Source organism: Ciconia boyciana, chromosome 1 (assembly GCF_034638445.1).
Source record: "Ciconia boyciana chromosome 1, ASM3463844v1, whole genome shotgun sequence".
Taxonomy (NCBI): Eukaryota; Metazoa; Chordata; class Aves; order Ciconiiformes; family Ciconiidae; genus Ciconia; species Ciconia boyciana.
Window position 1 is genome coordinate 122,865,370 of NC_132934.1, and position 13,420 is coordinate 122,878,789.

The 13,420-nt window shown below is 42.1% G+C and overlaps 1 protein-coding gene across 7 annotated transcripts in view; it reads left to right on the top strand.

Annotated features, from left to right (window-relative positions):
* The window catches only part of AGPAT3 (1-acylglycerol-3-phosphate O-acyltransferase 3), a 108,019-nt gene that overhangs the window by 43,964 nt on the left and 50,635 nt on the right, over positions 1-13,420 (top strand). For 3 of the 7 annotated variants that reach the window (XM_072847523.1, XM_072847514.1, XM_072847551.1), the window contains one exon: positions 1,007-1,127. The exons of the other annotated variants lie outside the window; for them this stretch is intronic. The gene's annotated coding sequence lies outside the window, so the exon portion shown is untranslated. The remainder of the gene's footprint in view (positions 1-1,006; positions 1,128-13,420) is intronic. 7 annotated transcript variants of the gene reach the window in all.

Genomic DNA, 13,420 nt, shown 5'->3' on the forward strand with positions numbered 1-13,420 from the left:
TGCTGGGCATCCTAATAGACATGTACGTTTTCCTGTAGACATTACATCCTGGTTAAAATAAGTTGTAAAGGAAGTGATTTGTGTGAGAAAAGCATTTTTTTGTTGTTATGGCTTTAAACTTTGCTAAAGGTAGTGGTGAGTTAAAGAAATGCTTTGTATTAGTTTTTGTGATACATCTGACTAGTTGGGCAGATGTTTGAAGAATATTTTTTCTTTTTTTATTTTTAAGGAAAAACAGGTTTGCAGTCTGGTAAATCTGAGATTCTTTGGGGGTTTTCTTTTTTTTTTTAAGTTTGATTTGTAGATTTCTGCACGAAAATTTCATGGCATAAGGCTTGTGAAATTAGATAACACGCTTTAAACAAGCCACCTCTGGGTAAAGTACATCTCTAATTACTGAGACTAAATTATGTGGAAAGTGAGCTTGTGTCTGAAGTAAATCTTCAGTTCAGTAATCTAAAATTAAATAATGATTAACTTAATTGCTTCAGGATCATAAAAACCGCTCTTAATAAAATATAGGGATTAAGTGTGTGTTTTGGGAGTGGATAATTGCTTCTGCTTCATTTTCAATAACTTCTATCAAGACAGGGTTTGTAGGTAAAAGAAATACCTTTTGTTATGCTGATTAGTAAAGCTAGGAAAAGTAGGCTAGTTCTTGAGTATGCAAGCCCTTTCTCCATTCTGAATAGAAGCTGCAATTTCACTACTAAATATAAATTGAGAACACTTGCCTTTAATTTTGTAGATACGTGCCAGTTAGACCCTCTGAAAGCAATAGTTGGTATCTGTGGAGCAGAGTGTAATACTAGTACATGGGAAGAGAGATTAAGTAGGGGTTTTTTTTCCCCACAGAAAAGAGAAAGATGGGTAATTTTAATAAGAAGAGTTTGAGTTAAAGAATTTGTGACCTGGGTCAGCAGCTGCATGTTGTTTGCATTGTATTTTGCTTCTAAACAAAATATTTTTACCTTCATTCATTGAAGAATGTCTTTTTTGCTTATAGGCAAATGAGAAAGCAAATCTCTTGAAACATAAACAGTGGTACTTCCCTGGAGGGAGGAGATGGGAATTCTCCTGTTGCTCTGAGTGTTGCCAGGTGCCAGAAGTGGTCCCCAGTGGTGGTGGTAAGAAAGAAATCTTCCCCCACATTTCTGTATTTGCGTTTTGTCTATAGCAATAAGATGCTTTTAGCAAAAAATGGGGGTGCAAATCCTGTTCTTTTCATAGAGCTGTATGAATTGCTGGGAGAGGCGTCAAAAGTCTCCCACTCAGAGGATTTTCGTTTAGGGACGAAACCAGTGCTTCAGCTTGTTGCTTGCTGTAGTGTTTGCTCCTGCTCTCTCATGTATGCTCTATCTGTTGGTAATCATTGCAGCAAAGACTTAACCACAAATAAACCTCCAGAGGACTCTAGAAATACTTAACTATCGCCTCTCCCCTTAAATGTAGAGGCGGAACTGTGGCCTTAACAGTACTTTGAGGACCTCCTTCACAGAGTTCTTAGAAATGTCTTGAATGCTGACACTGAGGTCATCTTAGGCTGCCTTTACTCCAAACAGCCTTAAATTTTGTCCAGTAATCTGATATGGAAATGTTAAGTTGTTACAACAAACTTCCTTCTTTTTGCCCTTTTTTGTAGTTTCTCCTCTAAACGGTGACAGCCAAAGCGGAAAGCTGATGAGATCTCACTGACACAGCAATAGGACAGGGTTTTTCTAGGACAAGATCTTAAAACCTCGGAGTGGTTAGTGTCAGATGTTGACATTTTAATGATGATTTCTGATACCCTGCCCCTTCATGGGCTATTAGTAGCTTTTTTTTATAGGAAAGTAATTTAATCTTGGTGATTTTGCAAAGACCCAGAGTGTTGCTTTAGTATTCTATAAACTTTCAAGGTCTGTTATAGGACAAGTATTTTCCTAAGAAACTTTCATTTCTGTGAGATATTTCTCAAAGCTCTGATTCACAGGGCAGTATATACTGGATTGGCCGTAGTCAGTGTTCAGGGCATATATTCTGACCCCATGCAAAGTTACATCCCTTTTGAAGATGTTTCCTGCTACAGAGGAAATTAAAGCATTTATCCCAGATCATATTAGGTGGGCAAATAACCACCTTCTGCGAGCCCCAAATATTCTTGGATAAAAATTTGACCCCCCAAAATTAGTTATTGCAGCTGAATCTGCAATAACTGCTGACCATCTGCAACTTTGGTGGGTGGAGGGAGACCCAATAGGTTGACTCATGAAAGTAGACTTGTTACAGTGTCATGGTGACCAGCTACTTTCAAAACCAGTTCTGCAAAATGCTTTTGCCCAGGCTTGTTGCCATTGGTGTAAGAGCAATGCCCCAGAAATACACGAAAGCCTGTTTTTATGTGTTTGCTGTTTTGTAGCATATTTTTCAGCTTACATGGCTGCAATTTTTGCTGTTCTTTGTGTGTAAGGCCTGAAAAGGCTATCAGTGTGCATGTTACTGAGAAGCTAAAATATGCTTGGGGGCAGGATTTTATGAATTGTGCACAGCTCTTGAATTTTCAAGTTCTGTTTCTGTTTGGAGAAGAGAGAACTTTGGCTTCTTGTACCCAGCCCTGCAGGCTGCCAAGCCTGGTGCTTGTGCCCCTTGTGTAGTGTGTGCCTGGGTGTCTTATCTTGGGTTGCTAGAACCTGCAAGGAGGAATAATCTGGAAACGAAATGTTCTGAATGAAGTGAATGGCCATACTGGAAGCTGCATGGGTTGAATAATCCCATGAATAATTCCTTCAGCCTTCACCTTCTTGATTGTTCAGATAAATCCTGAGCGGGTCCATAGATATTAATATGGATTAGAGAAAGTACTGAGAGCTTTTCAGTGTCCCGCTGGATGCTTCTGCAGAACAAATTTCTTTTTCATGAACCAAAGCATAACTGGTACCAAAAGGCACACAGTCAAGGAGGTGAGGGACTGAATTACGGGGAAGCCAAATTACAATAGTGTTTGCCATAGCAGCCGTCCCCTCCTGTAGGGGTTTATGCATAGGCAGAGGCCCTATAGGTATCATCTGCTGCTATTGTCCTTATTGTGTGTCTTCATGAGGGGATTTATCTTTCTCAGACTTCCTGGTGTTACAATTTGTAACAATTATATGAAAATTGAATCTTCCAATAAACTTAGTTGGGGGCCACAGAGAGGGGAAAAAAAAAATCTTTGCAAAGTGCTTGTGGACATAAATATCCAGCAAGCTAGACCAAAAAGCAGCTCACAAAAGCAGTCATGGCAGTCACAATTTCAAGAGTTTTCTATAGTTCAAGCAAGGAGAAATGCGAAGTACATCGGAAAACCAGTTACATTCTCTGCTTTCATATTTAATTTACCAATGTGGACGCTGTGGTAACGGGCTATTTCAAAGCCCATAAGACAGAGGCCTCTTCGCTGGCAGACTGATGTTCTGAAAATCTGCTACCGGAGATACGATCCCTGCTGTTAGTCTGGTGCTGTGTGGTTTTTAAGCTAAGAGTCAATTTTGCACAACATGCAGAAGTAATGTTCTCTCCTATCTGTTTTTAATAGATAGCACACTGAGTTGGGACACTATGAAAATGAAAAAGGACTAGTTTTCCTTGGTAGTCTAGAAACACTCAAGGAGGTCTGGGTGTGTTAGGTGCATTATAGCATGGAGCACTCTTCTGCAGGGTGGAAGGTGTTGCTCTGAACTCTTTCAGGATGGGGCGAATATTGTTTCCCCGTCCTTCACTTCAGTATGTCTCATCTAACTACTGAGCCCACATATAAGAGGTGGGCACCAGAAGATCAGCTCTCCTTGTTGTGACTTTTATTTGGAAGAAGTGAGCATGACAACTGTGTTTTGTGAAGCACTTGGTCCTCTCAATCTTTGAAAACGCTTGGACTTCACCCCAGTAAGCTTTGCTCCCCAGAAAGCTTAGGCAAAGAGCAGCCTTGTCGGACAATGCTGGCTATGCTTGTGCCCGGGACCCAGCGCTGTTCAGCCCTGCCAGGGTGGTCACTGCTCTGGGCTGGCACAGGGACCATTTCTAGCTGGTGGGATCAGCTGGTGCAAATCAAGGACCAAGGAACTATAAACTGGATCTCCTAGGGATGTTTATTTTGAGAAGAAGAAAATAATCCAAACTAAAAGTGCTTTATAAGAAGCTGTAACGGCATCTACTCTTGCTCTTTTGTAATTGTTTTGAAAATGCCACTGTTGCTGCAGGAGCAATTGTTTTCACATGTTTTTTTTTAAGTTGTGAAGGCCACACATTCAGGACCTTTGACAGTATCTTCCAAAGCAGCAGAAAGTACAGATGGGAATACAAATGCTGTTGGAGCATGTGTTTCAGGACAATACTATTATGTCTTACCAGCAAGGCCAGTTTGGTATCAAGGGTTCATTTGCGCAATCTCTGCACCTGCGTCCCCCTCTTAAGTCTCCCTTTCTAACTTGGTTGTGGTGTTCAAGTTTATCGGGACAAGTAGCCTGATATGCAAGAGAAGCTCGGCCTGAGACCGAGGAGCTGGAGATCACACAACCAAATACATTTGTGATTGAAAACGGCTGGCAAACAAAGGACACCTCTCTCAAAACAGAACAAGCCTTGCTCCTGCCATGATGTAAGAAGAACAACAGAGAGAAGGAAGCTCAGTGTGCTGTGAGCTGGTGATGCAGCTGCTGGGCTGTTGTGGCAACTCCTGGTGCCGTACCGTGGCGGAGAACGGGTGTACATGTTGGAACTGGCTGGGTGAACAGCAGCCAGCCACGAGCATGGGCTGTTCACCTGCACCTCAGGGCCTGGCTGCAGTGGCTTGTTTTGCAGGTCCCTTGTGGATGGCTGTCAGGGCAGATACTCCTTGCCTCGGCTTTGTGAGCTTTTGCCTTGTTCAGTCAGAAATCATCTGGGTACTTTGGGTCTTGTATTGCAAGATGGGAGCAAAAGACCGAAGCATCTCCTCGTGTGGTTCTTTTTCCTGGACTGGAGGTATAGCAATGCCACTTGGTATTGTCACGTGTGCCCCAGAAGGAAAAAATCTTCACTGTTTATGACTGTGGGCAAGTGTAGTGCTGGGATATTTGGTAACATAAACTTACAGCCTACTTGCAGGTGCTACTGTGTTAAGGCTGTTCGTCCCTCTGTGCCTACCACTACCAATTTCTCAGCTTTACTAGGTTAATTGTTCCCTAAGCAAGTCTACCGAAATTATCTATTTGCTAAAAAATTCTAAACAAAAAATAAAAAAATAAAAAAACAAACCCCAAACAAAAAAAAAAAACAGTTTAGCTTAAGATATATCTTGTTGGTACAGATCTGGGATGAGTAATAACTGTAAAAGCAGTTATACAAGCAAACCTCAGGACATGCTGACCTTAAGCATGAGTTAAGAGTGAGCCTTTAGCAGTGCCTGGGAGTAAGGACTTGTGAACAGTCAGTCAAACCAGGCATGGGATAAGCTCCCAGTCGCCTGGAAGTAATTAACTTAGTTACAGAAAAATACTTATTAATGCAGTGAAGTTTCAATTATTACAGGTTTTTCCAAAATCTGGATGCTTATAGTAAAGGTAAAAGGAGTTTAAATAGAATGAATCAAAAGAAGTAATTCATGTTTCATGGGCTTGAAAGTGAACAGCACAGACTGCAGACTCAAGAAGCAATTATACATCGCTGAGTAAATAGCATGAAGGTTCTTGTTATATGTCTTGATTGGAGAAATATTGATTCTTTTAGATTAGTTCTGGTAATTAGACCAGTCTGCTTGTTTGTTATTTTAAATGAAGCTAGCCTGGTTTGCTAGATTCGTTGTCTATGAATATGTTCTATATTAACACATTGCATTGAATTGCAGGCAGTTTTTAATATCCTTGAATATCTGATTTTTTTGGCATATAATTGCAGACGAGCTAAGGATTATTCTGGTAGATAAAAATGAATCATAAGAGCATAAATGCTGCTTCTCCAAACCATTACTTGGCCTGACTGAGGAGCTTTTGAAGAGCAGTGCCAAGCTAGCAGCGGTGACATCCAGAATTCGAGTATGGCACATAGGCTCTTTTGAATATGAGGCTTTGCTGCAATAAACACCTCTGTTTACTAATTAGCTTCTGATTTTTCAAATGATGGGGAGCAACTTTTGCCTTGGCAGTCCAACTATTCTGAAACGCTGTGAAGCCCAAGAGAAATGGATGCCCACTTTTATACTACAATTTCACATTTTGCATTTCTTTCAGTGCTTTATAACTGTGCCAGGTAACAGAAAATGACCTCTGCTCCAGTGATCTTGTGTGTCTCTGACGGAAGTGGAAACAACGCAGTGGAAGGTACAGAGATGTAGAAATTTCCATGTGGGCAGCTGCCCACCTGGCTCAGGTTAGGTCACTGAGAAATCTCCCATGGTCAGATTATTATCAGTACCATGGCACCTGTAGGACTGAGAAAGTACTCACAGTGTCAGAATTATTTTAATGTCCTCTTGTCTAGGTCCAGTCAGAGCCAGTTTACATGAGACAATGATAAAAAGAGCAGGGAGCATCTGTGAAAACTCCCGTGCTTTTGCTGTCAGTTGTGGAGCAGCCCTCATGCAAAGTAGCTGTCTGAATTTTGCTGGTGCAAGCCAGGCATGCATTTCTAGTGGGCTAGTCATTTCAAGGATCCCTGCAGCCTTCAGTAAAAGGATATTTAGGTCACCTCCCTCTCAAACATTGCATTAAAAGGCTACTGTTCAGAAGAAGCTGAACAAGTGAAACTGAATTGCGACAACGCTAACCAGTCCTGGATCTCTGATCTTTGTTGGCAGCATCTTTCAAAGACTGTGTGTGTTACCATAGAAGGGTCCCCTGCTCTGCAGAATTCAGAATGATTTGCATTAACTATATATGCTACAAGAGGCTTATTTAGCAATAGGATGCCAAGCTACCAGGAGATGGAAGATCTTAAGAACTGGGGAGAGCTGTAGATGTTTCTTTTCAGGTCTTTCTGTCGTGTGGATTTAAAAATAGATAGGCTGTTTGCAGAGTGGCTGCCCTTCAGTTTCCCAGCTGAATGGCTGACAACAGCCTGCACTTTAACAGCATACAGACTTTCCACTTCTAAGTTAATTTTTTGAATGAGTGGGATACTGTATTTATAAAGTGTTCTGGTTGTAATTTATAAAGATTTCACCATGTGCAAAAGCACATGTTCATGCGCATGCAGTTCATCTTTGCGTTCAAAGTGTGATCTTCAAATTTGTGTGGCAGAGAAGAGCTTTTTCTTTTTGTGGTGGTTTGTTTGGGGCTTTGGGGTTTTTTTGTTGTTGTTCAGGGTGGGTTTTTTTCCATTTACCCTGAAAAGGTTGTGTGGTGTGTGGCTGCTGCCAGTATTGGTATTCAGGCCAGAAGGGGCTGGTGTAATCTTGTGTGAAAACACAGAACAAAAAACTTTGTCCGGCATGTATTTGTTTTTGCTATCAGTCTGCTTGATAGCCTGCTCTATCTTTTCAGAAAGATACCTGCTTTTGTGTATACGCAAAAAGAGATCTGACCACAAGTATAATTATGAATTCAGACTGATAACAGCCTTGTGAAATATTTGTCAGTGAAATAACCCGTTGTGTTCAGGTAGGAACACGCTGCTGATAGCAGCCGAGGTGACAGGAAAGAGAACAAAAGTTGGATCCCGTACAAGGAAGAAGGGGGTGATGTGGGCTCCTGCCCTGCTGTACAGCTCTACCTTTCTTGCTTTCTTACCCTTTGGGTTGTGAATAGCAGACTGCACGCAGCACTGTATGAAGCAGCATTGCACTAATCCTCCTCCTCCTCCTCCTCCTCCTCCGCAGGATCAAGTTCCCTGGTGCAATTCACGCTGCCAATTCAGCTTGCGTGAACCGACTGAAGAACTGTTTGGGTTTTGTACCTGTTGGTTTTCCAAGCCACACTTTTCACCTAATATTCCTTCCCGACTGGAAAACAATGGAGTTTTCTCTTAAGCTGCCCTGGTAACAGTCAGTCACCCAGCAGAACACCTACCGCTTCTGGTTTTAGGATTTTTACTTCTTTCTCTCTCTCTTCCCCCTGTGATGGAGGTCGTCCACACCCAGATACTTCAGAACAGTGGCTTTCGTCTTCCCTCCCCCTCCACGCAGCCCCCACCTCCTTCCCAGGTCGAACCCCAGAAGATAAGCTGGTGGAAGCATAGACTTCCTATAAAGAAATATCTAGAGGAGGTATCCTTGTCCATGTGACAAATGTCAGTCTGGTGACAGTAGGCTGGTTGGTCTTTCTCACTTGTCACAGATCTGTCAAGAAGGCTGGGGACTGTAAAGTTACAAATGAGTGGCATATATCTGCTTCTTGGCTATCTTTTAGAGCAGCCTTTCTCCATTGCTGGTAAGCTGTGAGCAGTTAGCAGTTTGGAGGTACATTTGTAGGAGGAAATAATTCAAATGTTCTTCTGGGGAATTTCTGGATTTAGTATAGCAGAGCACTTGCAGGGGAAAACTTTCCTGCTGTCTCTCCTCGGTGTTGCAGCTGTGACAGCGTGTGGATAGCTCTGGTGTCATCTGGGGCCTTTGCTTTACGTGTTATTAATTTACTTATTTAATAATCATCATAATAATAAATAATTGTATTTATTTAAGCTTTTCCATCCTGGCAGTTCAGATTGTGGTGGCAAACACTGGAACAGAAGCATGAAGCGTAAGCGAGTGAAGCCAATGTGCCGAGTCTTGCGTCTCCTAGCCTCCTCCCAGGAGGGGGTAGGAGGAAGGTGGTGGGTTTGCTACCGGACAGCCCCGAGAGCCTGCCCACTCCTGCCAGTTCGCTTGCACTGGTGATCGTGCGTTACTGTGGATGCAATCATAGAATAAATCATATTGCTCCTCTTTTGCAGAAGGTAGTGTTTTGTACCTAAAACTTAAAGCAGCTCAGCAAGTCTCAAAAGACAGACTTTCGATTTCTTCCTAATTAGTATGCAGCACTTCAGAGAAAAGCTTTGAACTTGGGTAGGGGCTTGTAGGCATGCATACGGTGTTTGCTGAGACTTCATTTAGCAGCAGTCAGAAGCTTCTCCTTGTTCAGCCACAGCACATTTGCATGTTGACAGATATCTCCTGTTGGCTCTCTTTGTTTCTTATGTTTAGGGTTGATTTTTTTTTTGCATAATTTTCCATCCAGAAAGCAAAGTATATCATTCTTCTTATATCACTTATCTCAAATGATTGCAGATGAGACTTTTTTGTTTATCCTTTATTTTGCATCCGTGTTTTAACAAGTAAGGAAACTGTGCCACAAAGCATTTTCCAGATTCACACGATCTATCTAGAAGGAGATGGGTCCCTAAGTTCACAGCTCGGTGCGTAGATGCACTTACACTCCTGAAACTTCTTTTGTAGTTTATTTTTATCTGAATACAAAGCATGAATTCCCCCTTGGCTTGAAAATTCGACCACTCCAAGTGGAGAGGAGCATTTTGTGTAGTCTTAGAGATGAGTAGACACTACTGAGGTTTTTCTTAATCATCAGAGACTAAGATTGGCAACATTATATAATTACATAACATTGATCTATTTTATACGAGAGGCCTATTACTCAAATCATTTTGTACTAATAGGGCTTCTGTTAGATAACTCCTTTTCTGTTTGTTATGTAAGGGCTGGTATTATAGAATCACTGTTTGAATATCAGCACTATAATTTTAGAATTGCTTTTATAATAGAAATACCAAGTAAGCTTTGCTCCAAATATAGGCAGTTATTGCAATATCCTAATTATTTTTTTTTTTCAAATGAGGCCTCTTGATAATTGCTACTTTGGTTTTGATTTTTATTTACAAAATCCTGAGGCTGCCCTGTGCCCAGTTGTATTCCATTATATGCATTTTCTGTAATGAATATTGGGCACTGCAAAAGTATTGATCAGCAGTCCTGGAAACTGGTGATTGAGCTTCACCTACGAAAACATTGCAAGTGCCAGTTTACAGACTCTGCATGTCTGGAACCCTCCTGTCATCTCTGAACTAGTTGTATGTTTTTGTCTCTTGGGTTTGGGGGTTTATTTTAATATAACTTAATATAATTTTATTTCTGTAATTGAGAACAGAAACAGTGTGAGCAGTCTCAAAATGAGATTGGGGAACGCAATCAGTAAAAATTCCTTTGGAGCCCACAGAAACTGAATTCCTTGCTTGGGGATAATTAGTTGCAAGCTAACTCCTTCAGTGACAAAGATGTAGATAGTAGTAAGACTTTTATCTGTGTAGTCACTTGAGAAATGCGGTTGAGCTATAGGTGAGGTTGGAAAAGGTTTTACAATAGACCTGGACTTCGCACAGGATATAAGAGGGCAGGAGGGCCTATTGACTTGGTGCATAGAGAGCACCTGAAATTTTCCTTTAATTCGTGAATGTTCTGATGCATCTGTCATGCTTGAGAAGTTGATTTCCACTGGACCCTATTCACCACACTTTTTGGAGTATGTCGTATTTATTTTGTGTCTGCTTTTAAACTCAGAGGCAGCTTCTTATATTCTTTTTCCACCCAGCTCTGGTGAACTTAATACCAGATAAAATCTCCTATTTGGCTGTGATTTTTAAATTCACAGCCTCTTTTTTTTTTCCTTTTTGGCTGAATAGTTCCAAGTATTGCCTGTTTCTTTGATTGTAAAACTTTTCCATTTATTGTATCTTAAGTGTTTTTGTACTGTCTCTTTCCACTTTACTGAAACCTCCTAAAATCTATGTGACTCCACTTAGAGGGCAGCCAAGGGTTTAAGAAGGGCTAACAGCATGCTGTAGCTTTCTATAGTGCTGCTGCTAAAGTTTGGTCAGAAAATGGGAGTGTTGGGGGGCTGTGACTGCCACTTTAATTTTTCTTTGGCATTTAAGCTAGATTTTGTTTTGGATTTTGTTTCTTCCCGTCTCCTTTACAGGCCTAACTCTTACCGGGTGAGGATCAGTTACTCAAGTGAAAACTGTATCTGCACGAAGGGCTGTGTTGGTGTAATGGTAGGTGAATGGGAATCACACTCTTTGGTCCAACTGTTGTGTCCCTGTGCAGACATAGCCTCAAGTCTCTCTATCTGGACTGTCCAGATTATGGTGCAGAATAGCCAGACGGGCCCCTGAGCCTTAATCACACTGGCGGCACCATGTTCCTGCTGCCTGGGTAGGGTGTAACCGCTGCCGCCTTGTTTCTTTCCTCTCTACGCACTAGTATCTCCTTTTTGTTAACCAGGCCACGGGAGTGTGCCTGCCGTGGCTCAGGCCTCCCAAAAAGCCCTGAATTTGGAGTGGGGAGAAGAGAGACAAAATGCCATTGTCTTTAGTTGGGTAGAGCTCTCCTCTGAGACCTGCAGAGGAAGGGTAAGGGCAGTGGAGTCCCAAGTCCCCCTCTGAGCAAAGCACCCGGGAGCCTGCTCCCTGGCTGGCTGCAGAGTCCCTTTCTTTAGTTTGTGCAGTTCAAAGATGTCCCTACATCGTGCTGCGAAAGCGAGCAGTCCTTCTGCACTGCAAGGACTGCAGTCTGGATGCAGACCAAACCCTTTCTCTATTGTGATGTTCTCTGAAGCCTTGTGTTCGCTCTTCATGGAGAAAAGAGACAGGCTTTGGTGGAGCAGGAGGGTCCTTTGTGTTAAAATCTAGATTTGTGTTAAAATCTTTTGTCAGCTCTTTAAAAAAAAAAGTGTCAAGCGTAGTGCTGAACATACGTACCTCACCATGCAAGCGAATCCAGTTGATTGTAGCCTGGTAATTTGCTGTAAGAAGATTATTGGATTAGAGCAAAAGCTTGGTTTGTCAGCAACACCACCTGACAGTAATATTTATTGAGAAGTGTTACCTCTTTTAAATATTAGTCCACTTATGCCCAATTCATACCTTCATTCTTGAGCTAAGAGGGGCTTTTGTAGTTTGGTGTTTTATGAAGCCACGTAATGGAGAGAATACCCAGCTTTTTTTTTTTCCTGCTGCTGAGCAGGGAGTTTTAGTAGCTGCAGTGCTTCCAGATTTACCTCGATGTGCTTTTGTCATCATAATCCCTCCTCCATGTCAAGACTGATTTGCTTTCCTAGCCAAGACTCGCGTCGTCCATTTTTGCCGTTCCAATTCTCCTCCTCCTTTTTTTGGCTTTATTAATCAATAACAAATTGGGAAGATGTTGGTAAACCAGTCGGGTATATGCTTGCTAGCTGGAGTCTGCGCTACACTCATCGCCCTGGCTTTAGCCTATTACTTGTATTGGTAAGTTGGATTTTGCTCTGCAACTGCGTTGATGGCTTGTCCTTTAAAATGCTTTCTTGGGGTGGGCTGGAGAGTGGTGGTCCTTTTGAAGTGCTCTCAAAGGCTGATGTGTGGCTGGGGTAGATACCTTCCCTGATTTGTACTGGGGCCCTTTTTATTTGTCACAGGACTCAGTTTTGCCGTTGTTTGAGTTTTTGTATGTTTTTACCCATCTGAGAGCATAGTGGCTAAGGATGCCATAGCACGCGTTGGGTAAGATGGCGATTGTGTCTTTCCAGTTTGTTGTGAGGGCCTTTTAAACCATCTTTCGCTCTTATTTTGTGCTCTTGCTTAGTGTTTGCATGGCTGTCTCTCTTGGCATGCAACTTGGAAATTAAGCTGCAACAGGCTCATAATGCATTAGGGTGTTTGTGGGACACCTGTGTCTTCAGCACTTCAAAAGAAATGTTTCAGGCAGGTGCAAATTAAGGACTGCCATCGTTTCCCCCCCCCTTACAAGGAGCTCAGTAGGTTGCTTCCCCTTGGGGGTGAGCTGAGGCCTGGGAGGGGGGTGGCACGGAGCCCAGGCGTACCTGGGTTTTTCACCGTGCTGGAGGAGCATGCGGCAATGGGCCTGCGTGGGTTTGGGAAAAGTAAGAGCAGTGCAGGGCTGCCCTAGATTTCTGGGCTGGCTTCGTTTCTACGTGTCTACTTATGTCCAAGACTTTCAGCCAAAAGAAATCTTGGAACTTCTTAGAGCTGTATCTGGAGCAAATAGCAACTTCTAGAAACCTGAGTGCAATCTGTTGACTAGTTTTAGTGGAAAAGTTACTGTCACTTCAACTGTAAAAGGAAAAGCCTGCTGGAGTTGTAATTAACATGGTTACGACTGGAAAACTTTCCAAGGGGTGTGATGTTGCTGAGAACAAGTCTCCAGCATAATGTGTGGGTTCTTTTGTTTGATTTATAAGGTGGTGAAGAGACAAATAAATGAAAATCTCTGGGGTGATCTTCTAGGCTTTGTTTTTGCCAAGTACTTCCTCCAGGTGGTTATGCCTGTGCTATTTACAAGCCTACAATCCTCTGTGTGTGTACGCACACACTTCTAATATTAATGAGTTTATTTACGTTTAAGCTTTACAGTGAATCTCTGCAGATATGTAAGCTTTCAGCTATACAGTGTGGCAGCTCAAATTAAGTTGTGTGTGATTACTAGCCTCTTTAGTTGTCAAAATGT